Source organism: Haliotis asinina, chromosome 11, assembly GCF_037392515.1.
Source record: "Haliotis asinina isolate JCU_RB_2024 chromosome 11, JCU_Hal_asi_v2, whole genome shotgun sequence".
In the NCBI taxonomy this organism is placed as follows: Eukaryota; Metazoa; Mollusca; class Gastropoda; order Lepetellida; family Haliotidae; genus Haliotis; species Haliotis asinina.
Window position 1 is genome coordinate 26,359,081 of NC_090290.1, and position 14,902 is coordinate 26,373,982.

Consider the following 14,902-nt stretch of genomic DNA (forward strand, 5'->3'; position numbering starts at 1 on the left):
ACAAAGTCGGACATGAAAGTTATTAATAGTATATTCTTTATCTGAAAGTAACATGTTAGAAAGACATGCTATCCATCATATAAGCTCATGTTCTCATAGGGTGTTAAGATGATACTATAATTCGAGGCTGTGGGTAGCAGTACCGTGTCGATATAGATACAATGTTAAACGAGATAGGAACGTTTTCTCCACAATTTCTACCACTAGGGGCTGTCCCTGTTCATCACGTTATTACTAAACTGTTGGTCATTTGTACACATGTGACAGATCGATTTTTGGCAGAGGAGAGCCCCCTAAGGGATCAGTCCAGTGATCAACAACATGATCATCGATCTGCGCAATTGGGAACCGTTGACATGTGTCAACCAAGTCAGCGAGCCTGACCTCCCGATCCCGTTAGTCGCCTCTTACTACAAGCATAGTCGCCTTTTATGGCAAGCATGGGTTGCTGAATGCCTATTCTACCCCGTACCTTCACGGGTCGTATTCATATTGTCAGGGGTATACATAAAAATACCTAAAGTACAGGCAATGTCGAAGATGGTGGTCACAGATGGTGGTTTCGACTTCCACATTGCCAGAACGATCGAGAGTAGAAGACAGACCTATACCAGACTATTTAGACGCGTCAAGCAGACTACCTGGATGTCCCAGAACTAGAAAACCAGTGACAACCTGTAAGATGGCCATCTGCGCAACTGGATGTTCACAGTGTCGTCATCAGTGTAATCTGAACTGTATCACCACAAGAAAACTCTGATGAGATGACTGCGTATTGTCCGAATCCTGACCTAGAGGCCATTTGGGGGAATGTCATAAAATGGTTAACATCAGCCTCAATTACGTGCGATATCGGTGTTTTCATGTCTTACGCGCTCTCTTCAAGGGATTTACATAAAAGCCTGCATTACTATTCGCACAGGTGTCTCGCCCATGAGCACAAACACTGACATAATGTGAAGCAGTGTGTTGTAAATGGATCATGAGAAGTTCCTGCAGCAACCTGAACTATCAGCCACTACATGCACAGAAGGACACACACTGCAATATATGCTGGTAATATTCTCAAACAACTATGGACTACTCCTATAGGAAAGAAACATACTAGGCACATGAAGAAACTGTGCATTGTAAAAATATTATCTCAGTTGATAGGTACGATAACAATGTAAACGGTACATATAAACTTTAATGGAAGAATCATGAGACCATAACAAGTCGGGAGAATTTCAATTGAAAAGTCATTCACAATGACGTCACACAATGAGTCCACAAGCGAGACAGGGGTCAAACGACCTCACAATAACGGGTATGTCCACCATCTACATTGAGAACAGCAGTGCATCGACGACGCATAGAGCCTATCAAACGTGTCACGCCAGATTCTTTCAAGTTTTGTTGCAAGGTCAAGGACGTTATCTGGCGGATGAGGAAGACGGCGTAAACGTCGATCCATCTCATCCCAAACACGCTCTATCGGTGAGAGATCCGGTGAATTTGCAGGCCAAGGCAGTAAGTCAACAAAGGAGTTCTTTGGTGTGCTGTTTTCCACCCAAAATCACCACGAAACCACTACGAAAGCGATTCCTCTCCAAGACACAGACCTGTGCATAACGTTCTCCCACGCGTCTATACGCACGTTAACATCCATCACAATGGGAAATGTTAAACCTGGACTCATCCAAAAACAACATTTCTCCACCAAAACAATTGTCTGAGGACAGGATTTCAGTACCACATTCGGCGAGCTTGTCGATGACGCTGTCGTCCCCTGGACACTGTAAGGATCAAGTGATAGTGATTATGTACCGCGAGTGATAGTGATCGCATTTTCGAGAATATTTGCGGCAAGTGTGTAATAATTGGTGCTCTGAAGTAACATATAGGTTGTACAGAGTTGTTGTTTAGGACTGATGTGAAGTAACATATAGGTTGTACAGAGTTGTTGTTTAGGACTGATGTGAAGTAACATATAGGTTGAACAGAGTTATTGTTTAGGACTGATGTGAAGTAACATATGGGTTGTACAGAGTTGTTGTTTAGGACTGATGTGAAGTAACATATAGGTTGTACAGAGTTATTGTTTAGGACTGATGTGTAGTAACATATAGGTTGTACAGAGTTATTGTTTAGGACTGATGTGAAGTAACATATAGGTTGTACAGAGTTATTGTTTAGGACTGATGTGAAGTAACATATAGGTTGTACAGAGTTGTTGTTTAGGACTGATGTGAAGTAACATATAGGTTGTACAGAGTTGTTGTTTAGGAATGAAGTGAAGTAACATATAGGTTGTACAGAGTTATTGTTTAGGACTGATGTGAAGCTGAATATTTGGTCCTTTTATATCTGTCATTACTTTATCATACTGTTGACGTATTTGTTTGTAGTCATGTGGTTTACTCGTCAGGTGATCATAAAATTCTATTTGATAATTTATGTAAATAACGGCATCCGTATTGACCAAATTATTACAGAATCTCGAACAGCTGGCTTCACAAAATATAGTGTCTAACGTTCAGACCGTTTCACTCATTCTGTGAAATGTTATTGTAAATAAATCAAACTGTACATTCTCCACAGTGGTCGTGATTTGAAGACATTTCAAAGACAGAGCATGATGAACATGATTCCACTGTACGTTTATTGACTTCACTCTCACCCTCGCTCGGCCGTTCTTTTATTCTAAGCATGGGCCCTAACTGGATTTACACAATTCCCCCAGCTAGTAGCGGTTTTAGACAATTTAACCATACATTAAAGTGAAAGAGTAAAAGTCTGACTTATCTGACTTATAGACGTACGTCTGGCAAAAGGAACGGTAAAGTTAAGTTTGGGGATTATTATTTGAAGCAGTGAATTGTTTGTAGGTTAGCAAATTATCTTGGTATGAAAGTCATTCATTGTGTATTATCTTGAGTACTGTCGTTGGTGCTTTTCGGTATTTTTGTCAGTCAAGGATCTATTTCATATGTTAGTTGTTATTGAGTTATAAGGTTTTTAAAAGAAATTAAGTATGTTTTGTAAATAGATGGTTTAAATCTGGCATCCTAGGAGGTCCTTAGGATGGTGATCTACCTTCGGTTGTTGGCGATCTTTAGCCTGCTACATATTGTTTTAGTTTTAGATGTACAGGCTGTTTTTACCTCTGTATAAATGATATTCTGATTGTTTTGATGTAGTTTGTCTACATGTTTTTTTTATATTCTCGGTTTACGTGTCATGAGTGTATAACTTGTTTTAGTCATGATATAGCTGAAATACTGTCCAAGTAACCAGTACTCCTGACTCACGCACTTGTCCTCTTTAGTGGTGGCCATCCCGTTTGGAAATATGAACATTTTGTTGATGCAAATTGGGTTAAACCAGTATAATTAATTCTAGCAGCATCCAAAGGTATATTTTGACTGAAGCTACTTTTGTTGTATGTTTACAAGTTGAACAGGTAGTAAGCCCCCTGTCATCAGCATGCCTGATCTATTTACTTCTATTTCGCTTCCATTGTTAATGAACCTGAGATCAAGACGCAGATTTTAGTTGTTGTGAACCACTGACATGTGATCGTCAACGCTAACGCCGATAAATGCAGCAAAAAACACGATCACTGAGAGCGTGTACACAGCGCACAGTCAGATGATCCCCATCACTTCATCAAACATTTTGGATAAATTTTTTAACATTAGTGAAGGGAATAACTAAAAAATTAGCTTAAATGAGCACCAAACTCTTGCATATATGATATTATTTTCTATTTCGTCCCTAATAAATCTATATTGACACAATCCATATTTTTCTATGTGCCACAGAATGCTACTACTCTTAACTCGCCGATAACTCTCTCAGTCTTACACCTACATACATTGTAAATGAAAAGGGGATGCATTGATGCCTTCACATGCATGTACCATGCTTAGTTAGAAGCTATGATTTGTTTGCGACAATAAATAGAGATATTTTCATCTCCGATCACTATCACCGATGCGCTCGCTGTACAAAACCACTATCACTGGACAGAGTACAGTACAGAGTGCCAAGGGGTGGTTGTGGCAGGATGCGTCTTGTGGCGGGACGTCGTGGTCTGATCCGTGATGATGTAAACGTTGTCGAACTGTGCTGGGTTAATAAGTCCTAGGATGGTTCGGGCAGTCATCACTGCAATCTGAAACCTGTGGCGAAGATGGGTCAACCTTATCCATCTGTCCTGTCTTGGCGTTGTTACACGTGGACGTCCAGAACGTGGCCGATCGATGACTTCATTAGTGTTCTGGGAGTGTCTAACCAGTGCAGAAGTGGTGTTCTGGTGGCAGTAGAAATGTGCAGCCACTTATCGTTGAGACATTCCCCCACGGACCATCCCACTGGCCTCATGACGTTGTGCAGACGTTAGCCTTGGCAGCTATGCATTTCAATAGCCGTTTAATTTCTTGAACGATCGCAAGGACAGTGGTTGAGCTGACAGTATTGTGTGGCATTCATTTGCTCTGTTTCTCTTTCCCGGAATGCACGTGCAACGACGTATTGCACGTTTCAAGGACGAAACCACTGACGTCACGGAACGTGGCACGTGCATGCATGTCAGTTTAAATCCTTAGGTGTCAACGCGGGTTTGATGAATTTAGATTTTTAATTTTTGCATGCAGTTTCTTTATGTGCCTAGTACATATTAAATGGAACAAATCAGAAACATACTTTTGGCCATAGGCATGATAGATCCTGTCACTGAACAGCAAACTGACCTTACAAACTGTTGAAACACCTGTGAACTTCACAGCCCTTACATGCAGGGTAACTCTGTGTACAAATGTATTGACTTGGACTCGCAAAAGAAAGTTGCACAACACTGTAGCCCATTTGTGTCTAGGTTATTTCTGAAAACAGGCAGTATAACACTAGTCATTGCCGTTCTCGTGGATCAAATGTTATACCAATGATTCTAGTCAGCTTAGTATGTAACACGGCTTCTGACTGGTCAATGCTGTAAGTTTTCGACCGTATAATCAGCAAATAAGGTCGCATTTTGAAAACCGACTCACCAAAACCTTTGAATGTATCCTAACACTGTTGGGGTAACGCAGTTTTTCCAGACATTGTCATGTGTAGAAGTCATAGATCAATTAACTCATCGATCTCGCAAAAATGGATGGAATTTGCGTTAAAAAAGACAGAACAATCATCAATGTAGTTGTAAGATCAAACAACTTACGCGCAACGGGCTGTTAACCTATTACTGTTAGATCATATGGAGTGTGAGGTAACCCGCTGTGACGTCATTTGACAACAAAACTGTTAATGATCTTTCGATAAGGAATCAGAGGGACATTATCATTTGCAGCTGCCCGCGTATTTCTGAAAACGAGAGGGCGGTTTTGTGTTAATTCCGTTCATTTTAACTGTAACACTATGGTTTATTAATCACTGTCAGATTTAGTCAGTGTGCACATGACAAACATGTTGGAATGAACTAATCTGTCTGACGATTGTGTAAGTGCAAGGAGTGGTATGATTAACCTTTGTCCTAGAGGAACTCTGACCTGATTTAAATAATGAATTTCTTTCACGAAAAACAGCGTAAAACGAGTTGAATTAGAATAGGGATAGCTGCACAGTGTGTGTGACGAACTGGAGACGTATACCGGGGGTTATACAGCCGGAAATATAACTTTGTATCACTTCCTTCAGGTCGTCAAACACAGTACAGTTATCCCCTAAGTATATCAACCATGGCGACGTACATATTCTGGAAAGCAAGGATCCCATGAACATTGTAGTAGAAATGCGCAATGCTCCTTTGAGTAACCCAACTGACGTATTTCTAAAAGATGATGCTGAGCTCCAAAGGCTATAACCACTATTTCATGACAGAAGGAATCGCTTTATGACAGATATTGCCTGGACATTTCACAACGAACTACCAAATAATCAAGGAGAAATTGAAGCATCAGTCACAATACATTTAAAGGGGGATTTCCTATTTACAGAACCCTTGAAATGTTGTGTGTTCAACAACATGTAATACCAACTGAAACCTCGATTCCAAGTGTCCGAGCTGATGTCTACATGCCAGGATGATGGGGTGCTTGGAGGAGACAGCGATGTGAAACTATCCGCAAAAATCTTGCCCAGATGATGGTTCTTCAGGTTTGTACAAGACTCAATGAGAATGTTTTCAGTGCCTGAATGTCATGACGGAGTAAAACCCTCAAGCTGAACAATGTTCTCGGAATCCTCATTGTATTACATATGCAGAAAAGGCTTGGTACACAACACTCAGAGAATAGGTAAGCTGTAAGTGATAAGCAGTTAATGAATGATATCTCAGTTTTTTTTCCACTGAATTGACTTATGGTGGATTATGGTTGGATCGCTGGTGGGATGTGGTGTTGTGAATCATGGGTGGATTATAGTTGGAGTCTGGCTGTAGTGGGTCATAGGTGTGGTGGATTATGATTAGAACCTGGATGTGGTGGATTATGAGTGGAATGTGCTTGTTGTGGATAACAGATGGGGTCTTCATTTGGGGTTCAAGCTTGCAGAATTGTTCCCACAGATTATTTTAATAATAGATTTCTTAAACAATAACTTGTGAATCTGAACTTTATGTTCCAATGTAACAACTTCTTACACACATCATCCAGCTATGGTTTGTCCTGTTTTGCCTTCTTTGAGCTTTTAGCAGAGTTAGGTTCGAGACACACTTCCTTTTGCCTTTAAAGAGATTTGATTTAAACGTCTAAGGCCTGCATATGTGTTCAACCAGGATGCAAACTATCTTTAAACGTTTTAGAAAGCTCTGCTCTGTAGACATGTAAAATGTTATCTGGAAGTCGCGAAAGTGTTTTTCACAACCAAAACAATTTCGCCAGTAATAATTTATCAAACCCACCTATCACTACCCTGCTAATGTAACTTACATCCCCACTGTAACCGACATCTTGGGCCACTGGCCGTTCTCGTTCCACCATGACTGCATTTGGCTCCAGATAAAGGGCATTATACTTGTAATAAGAAACACGGAAAATGTCGCTTTGCCAAAACATGAATTCCTGGCATTGATTAGAAAGGCGTAATGCTCTCCAAGACAAGAAATGCTGATACTATCGTCTTGAAGCTTTCAACATTCAGACCTGTGTGTTCCGTCTCTGCTCATACCTCTTCATCACGTCAGGTCCTTCGGGGAGGACCATACAGATTGGAACTATAATTACATGTCCTGCCTAGATTCTTGCTCATTTAAGCTCTGGTATAGCCATGGGTTAGGACGAGGGTGTAGCTCTCTTCATGACAGGATGAAAGCTTATGTCTTAATGACAAGGTGCCTGCTTGAGCTACTGTTTTAATGACGAGGTGAGTGTGTGTTCTTATGTCGTTTTGGCAAACTGAAGGTATGAGCTTATATCGTTATGACAAGGTGACTGAGTGTGTATGCCGCTGTGGCAATGCGTTAGTGTTAGTGTTAGTGTGTGTGTGTGTGTGAGGGGGGTAATGCCGCTATGGCAGTGTGTGTGTGTGTGCGTGTGCGTGTGTGCTAATAGCATTATGGTAAGGTGAGTATGCGTGTGCGCTAATGGCGTTATGGCAAGGTGAGTGTGTGCGTGTGCGTGTGCGTGCGTGTTAATGGCGTTATGGCAAGGTGAGAGTGTGTGTGTGTGCTAATGTTGTTATGGCAAGGTGAGTGGGTGAGCTTATGTCGATATGAGAAGGTGGGTTTGTGTTTAATAATGACGTTATAACAAAATGAATGTATTGAGTACTAATGTCGTAATGGCAAGGTGAATTTGTATGTGCGCTATTGCCTTAATGACAAGATGAGTGAGTGTGTGTGTGTGTACGTGCGTGCGCTAAGAGTGTGTGTGTGCTATTGTCGTTATGGTAAGGTAAGTGTGTGCGCTTTTGTCGTCAGGGTAAGGTGAATATGTGTGCTTTTGTCGTTAGGGTAAGGTGAATATGTGTGCTTTTGTCGTTAGGGTAAGGTGAGTATGTGTGCTAGTGTCCTTATGGTAAGGTAAGTGTGTGTGCTTTTGTCGTTAGGGTAAGGTGAGTATGTGTGCTAGTGTCGTTAGGGTAAGGTGAGTATGTGTGCTAATTTCGTATCGACAAGGTGGGCACGTATGTAGCTGTGTCTTGTCCATGTGGTATGCGAGCATAAGATGGCGAAACTGATATATTATGCAGACCATGTCTGACTGCCTGAATGCATAGTGGATAATGCAAACCTACAGGATGTATTAGATTAAACAACCCTGTCAAAGAAAATAAACTTAAGACATTTTTAAAGTGTCAAATTACAATGGTATTCTGTGCCTGAGCACGAGTCGTACCTTACCTCCATTTGTTTTATGCACATAGTTTACATATTTGCTTTTTGCTAAGAGTTTGAGAAGCTAAACATCTCATGCTAGAAGGTGTATGCTTTGAATGGAGAAATAGTATACGAAATTTCATTTTTTCAAATTCCTGTACGCACTCCCAATACTTTATGTTTATGTTTTCCTTTTCTAAAAGCACTTTAGAACACGTTCCAACACATGTCAATGAATGTCCTACCACTGGTGCACAGTTAGACACAGTCATCATTTCACCTAGCATCCCGTGGAAGTCAGACATTGTCCGAGGAAAGCGAGTCACAGTACAGTCACAGGATGATATGTCCGAGGGAAACAGCTCGGGGTACACGACGTTAAATAGTCCGTGTTTTGAACTGGAAGAAACGTACAGGTACATGGCGTAAGCATAGTCTGTGTTTGAAATGAGAGAGACACCGAGTTAAACATAGTCTGTGTTTGAACTGGAAGAAACGTCGAGGTACATAATGTTAAACTTAGTATGTGTTTGTACTTAAGGAACGCCGAGGTACATAACAAGAAGCATCGTACCTAAGGAAACGTCATGGTTCATAGCTGTAAACATACCCTGAGTGTCGAATCACGTAAACATGGATGTATTTGACATTTGTTGCATTAAAGTACATGACCGTTAATGCGTGAAAGTACACGACCGTTACTGCGTTAAAGTACACGACCGTTACTGCGTTAAAGTACACGACCGTTACTGCGTTAAAGTACACGACCGTTAATGCGTTAAAGTACACGACCGTTAATGCGTTAAAGTACACGACCGCTAATGCGTTAAAGTACACGACCGCTAATGCGTTAAAGTACACGACCGTCACTGCAAGTTTAAGTGCCAAATGGGGAAAGCTTTAAAGTGCATGACCGTAAGAGCAGTGTAAGTGCGAAATGGCCAAAGCGTTTTGAGTGCATGGCTGTTAGTGTAGTTTAAGTTGAACGTTGTTAATGTAAATGGCCTTGACTGAAGTCGGAGACGATGGAATACAGTGAATATATATGCCTATGCCTTCAGATCCAGCTGAAGTATTTGCCGTTAAAAAATAACTCACAAGAATCGGATTGTGTCACTTCTCCAAAACATGTTACATTCTCTCACACCTCCATTCATTCAGCATCAAACATAAACCGTTTAACATTTGTGCTGCATAAGAAGGGCATCTCGCCGCGGTCGGACTATTCTAGAACTGATGAGATGTTAGAACACAAGTTAACTCGTTGGGTAACATGTGCCGGTGCATGGCACTTTGTGAATAACCGTATTTCTATATGGAGTCGGTGCTGATACTGTGGTATCTGCCATGTATATCTACAGCTAGCAACACAAGCCAGAGTCTACAAGGGTTCTGTTTCCTTGGTCGAGTTGAGGACTAACAAGATGTATCTAATGCACGGCGCAACTTCCAACCTGCAATGTAAGTTTCTTCCACATACGCAAATTGTATTCAGCCATTCAAACGTATGTTCGTGTGCACGGAGAGTGAGGGGAAACGACATGAATCAATGATCTTCAAATTAATATTTACCTTCAGGAGGAAACAATTCCATGCATAACTGCCCCAGGCCTGTTAACTGTTTCTGTATCTTAGTTTATACTTAAAGGTGTTTTCAACTAATTCAATTTCATACTTATAATATGTTTTGCTTTAATCAGTACGTCATGCTTAATCAGACTAAGAAATTTTAGAAGGGCTATCGAAGTGAATTTGTCATTTGTGAAGCCACTCGTTACTTACTTGTTGACGAAAGCACCAAACGTTATGAGTTTAAATATTTATTATTATCCTCAAATATTCTCTGAGTTGAAACACATTCAAAATAACCTTTCCAACAAGTCTCTTCATTTTGCGACAGTAACGATATGACACAGTGACATGATTAAACTAAGTATATTAGGCAGTACCTTCATGAAGTTCAACTCATATGAATAGTTTGATCACGACGCCATCTCTGTGCCTTATTCCTGTTGGAATCCTGCCTCTGTTCGTGCAGCTCCACATGCAATTTAGGAACCTCGTACTTTATTATACATGTAGGTTACAGGTTGTTCCGCCTGATCAAGTCAATACTAATACATTGCGTGACCGTGTCACAACTGGTTGTGGCTATTATCGTGAGGGGCTGCGCCTTTGTCAGCTGATTGTCAACATGTCCGAACAGCCGAGACAAGGTCGCTGTTTGACATATCCGTTTTGGGAAATCGTCAGCAGTGTCCTAACTTTCTTTAAACAATTCGCTACAGATGGTTTTATGGCGCCTATTCGGGCTTTTGGGCAGCGACCAGCAGCAGTGAATCGGATTTTGAAGTAACTGACTTTACTTTGTAAAGTTAGTATATACCAAACGAGATAGCATATGACTGTAAAAACGATTCAATTAAAACATGAAATGATTTTTTCAGAAGAGTTGTTTTCTGGGACATGTTCTGTCAATGTTTGTATGTTTCGCACGAACGCAACAATAACAACATTCTCTGCTCCCCTATTTAATGAAGTTAACTCGACCTGCTATTTGTGCCATTTGACCTCTCGGGTCATGCATATATAGAGTAACTTTGGTTACGCTGAACAACCTGTTGGTTTTAATTGATATAGCGTGGGTGTCGTTGATATAGCGTGGGTGTAGTTAATATAGCGTTGGTGTAGTTGGATCAGTGTGGGTGTACTTGATATAGTGCGGGTGAAGTTGATATTGTGCGGGTGAAGTTGATATTGTGCGGGTGTTGTTGATATTGTGCGGGTGAAGTTGATATTGTGCGGGTGTTGTTGACATTGTGCGGGTGTTGTTGATATTGTGCGGGTGTTGTTGATATTGTGCGGGTGTTGTTGACATTGTGCGGGTGTTGTTGATACAGTATAGATGTAGTTGATATTGCGTAGGTGAAGTTGGATCTGTGTGGGTGTAGTTGATATAGGGAGGATGTAGTTGATATAGTGAGGGTAGTTGATATAGTGAGGGCGTTGTTGATATAGAGTAGGTGTAGTTGATATAGTGTGGGTGTAGTTGCTATAGTGTGGGTGTTCTTGATATAGTGAGGGTATTGTTAATATAGTGAGGGTGTAGTTGATATAGTGTGGGTGTTGTTGATATAGAGTAGGTGTAGTTGATATATTGAAGGTGTTGTTGATATAGTGAGGGTGTTGTTGATATAGGGAGGATGTAGCTAATATAGTGAGGGTAGTTGATATAGCGTGGGCGTTGTTGATATAGTGAGGGTGTAGTTGATATAGTGAGGGTGTACTTGGTGTAGTGAGGGTGTACTTGGTATAGCACAGATGTAGTTGATATAATGTGGGCGTTGTTGATATATCGTAGCTGTAGGTGATATCGGGTGAGTATAATTGATATAGCGTGGGTGAGGTTGGTATTGTTGTGGGTGCAGTTGATTTATAGCATAGGCGTTGTTGATGTAACGTAGGTGGCGCTAATACCACGGATGTGTTTTATGTAAGTACATGCGTATCCAGTGTTACCTATGGGTAGGTGCAGTGGATTTACGCAAACCCTGATAACGCATACGCAGACATACCGGAAGTTACGTAGACGAGGGTGTCTCTGATTGTTCGTTCATTGAAGTGTAGCCGTTATTTAGTGCACGCAAATGTAGCTGAGGACACCGTTTATGTAGGGACTGCCTTCAAGTAAGTGTAGCAAGCCGATATTACATGTACGAAGGTATAACTGATATTACATGTACGAAGGTATAGCCGATATTACATGTACGAAGGTATAGCTGATATTACATGTATACAACCTACACGTAGATCAAGCTCGTGAGTAGATTATAGAAGTTTTTGCAGGCTCTCTCAATGAGGTCACGATATCACTGCATTTTTCACACTTCATATTAGCTTCATATTAATAGACGTAGATATCTCGTTGAAGTCTGTAAATAACTCGTTATCATCTCTCACAGACCGATGTGTATATAGAGCATTATCTCGATCAGCCAGCGATAACTCCCTCGCCACGACCGATAACCTATGAAGAGTTTAGTTATGCTCAGTCATCATTTCTTTTAAATGCTTGATACGTAACAATCAACTCATACCCATAAATGTGCTCGATATTGTAACTGAACATACTATTCTTATAACCGTCAACATTTTGGGTAAGTGCGGCACTTTTGTAATCTTATTATCAACAACAGTCCGAGAGTTTTCACCGATAGGAAGCATGTATGTTTTGCGTGACTATTCCTTGACAGAATTAACAGGTGCCTTAACCGTTTACAACTTCTTCTCAGGGACAGGTGCCTGTTAAACCAGAAGAGTATCTCCTTGTTATCACGAACAGATGTGTTAGGATTTATGTATATTTCATGCAACCGTAAACATGTACATCAGAGTGTTTAATAACTTTAATTTCTTATTAAGGGTAAAACTAAATCCTAAATGTACTTACTATGCATTCTCTGGGGCGTCTTTTCTCCAGTTGTAATTCTGTAAAGTGTATACAAATAACATGCGTCATTCCTCGCTTATCCTGTGTATTTACATTCGATGTCTTTTTCAAGGAAGGAATCTTCTGGATAATTGAGGCTGCATGCCCCTGTGTTTATTCATCCTACTTGGCTAACCGAGATGTGGGTGAGCCGGTGTTCTAGAAAGCAGGACAGAAAGGTTGGGATATAATAGATATTGTACTCCACTACGTATGTGAGAGGCCCTTCAGTTAACCTGTAATGTAGGCTTGTTCCAACGTGTTATGCCATTTCTGCATTGCCCGGGGCGATGGGATAGCCTTCAGGTTAAAGCGTTCTCTTGTCACGTGGAAGACCCGTGTTCGATTCCCCAAGTGGGTATAATAATGTTGTTCACTGGTCACGAGGGGAGCATGGGATGAGGTGCCCTCAATGTTTGTTTATGTTCCTTGAGCCCTAAGGGAGAGGAGATCATAAAGTAACATCGAGGGTACCTCAATCCATGCTCCAAGAGGGACTAGTGAACAACGTACTTATCTTACCGAACACCCCAATGTTAATTTTTAACTGTTTGAAGCATGGGTGTCGGATCGTACACTTCATCCAGTCTGTGTGAATCAGACGATTCGAATATTGTATCTTGCTGTTTTTTCCTGCAAGAATTGTCTTAGTAAAGTCGCCGCGATGTAATTGGCCCGCTTAATATTTTTCTCAGGGACTACATAAGAACGTTTTTGTCTATTGGAAAGAGAATCAAATGTTTTCGTAGCCATCGCTAGATTTTGCGGACGACGCAAGAAACACAGATTTAGAGCTATCCCCCTTCCACTGATTTCCACTCACAAGAAAAACAAAACAAAACAAAAACAACAAAAAAACCCAAAAGATAAAACAAGCAAAACATCGTTTCCGTGCATCATGTGTCTTTTAATGTTATTTGAGATAAAACAAAGTAGCTACAACGAAGTGAGTTGCTATTGGCAGCGGGGTACATTGCAATATACCTGGTGTGTAAGTCAATAACAGAAGTGCGTTTAGCCAGTAAGACGACGACATTTTTGTAAGAGGTAGGATAATGTGTGATGCCCATTTGTGGTGTCCCTTCCGTGGTATTGCTGCAATATTGCTAAAACAGACGTAAAGCCACACTCGCACACTCATTCAACATTCCCTAGCATACTCATACAAATCCAAAACACAGACAGTGAAATACCAGCTGTAAATATGCATGTTAACAACAGATCACATTATCTCCGTTACCGCAACAATGACAAAACCACTCAGGCACGTGCACATTAACAATCACTGTCTCGTTTTCTCCGCAATAAGAGTAATGACAAAACCATTCAGGGACGTGAACACTAACAATCGTTGTCTCATTTTCTCCGTGAAAACAGCAATGTCAAAACCACTCAGGGCCGTGCACATTAACAATCACTGTCTCGTTTTCTCCGCAATAAGAGCAATGACAAAATCACTCAGGGACGTGCACATCAACAATCACTGTATCGTTTTCTCCGCAATAAGAGCAATGACAAAACCACCCAGGGACATGCACACTAACAATCATTGTCTCATTTCCTCCGCAATAAGAGCAATGACAAAAGCACTCAGGGACGTGAACACTAACAATCGTTGTCTCATTTTCTCATTTCACCGTGATAAGAGCAATGTCAAAACCACCCAGGGACGTACACATTAACAATCATTGTCTCATTTCCTCCGTGATAGGAGCAATGCCAAAACCACTTAGGGACGTGCACATCAACAAGCGTTGACTCATTTTCTCGGTGATAAGAGCAATGCCAAAACCACTCAGGCACGTACACATTCACAATCGTTGTCTCATTTTGTCCGCAATAAGACTAATGACAAAACCATTCAGGTACGTGCACATTAACAATCACTGTCTCGTTTTCTGCGTGATAATTGCAATGTCAAAACCACTCAGGGAAGTGCACACTAAGAATCGTTGTCTCCTTTTCTCCGTGATAAGAGCAAGCCAAAATCATTCAGGGACGTGCACACTAACAATCATTGTCTTATTTCCTTCGCAATAAGAGTAATACCAAAGCCACTGAGATATGTGCACATTAACAATCATTGTCTCATTTCGTCTGCGATAAGAGCATTG

At 40.9% G+C, this 14,902-nt stretch overlaps 1 protein-coding gene across 2 annotated transcripts in view; it reads left to right on the forward strand.

Annotated features, from left to right (window-relative positions):
- Positions 1-14,902, forward strand: part of LOC137255945 (inhibin beta A chain-like) — an 80,414-nt gene that overhangs the window by 13,200 nt on the left and 52,312 nt on the right. The window contains exon 1 of one of the 2 annotated variants that reach the window (XM_067793552.1): positions 9,553-9,760. The exons of the other annotated variant lie outside the window; for it this stretch is intronic. The gene's annotated coding sequence lies outside the window, so the exon portion shown is untranslated. Of the gene's footprint in view, positions 1-9,552; positions 9,761-14,902 lie in introns of those variants that run through there. 2 annotated transcript variants of the gene reach the window in all.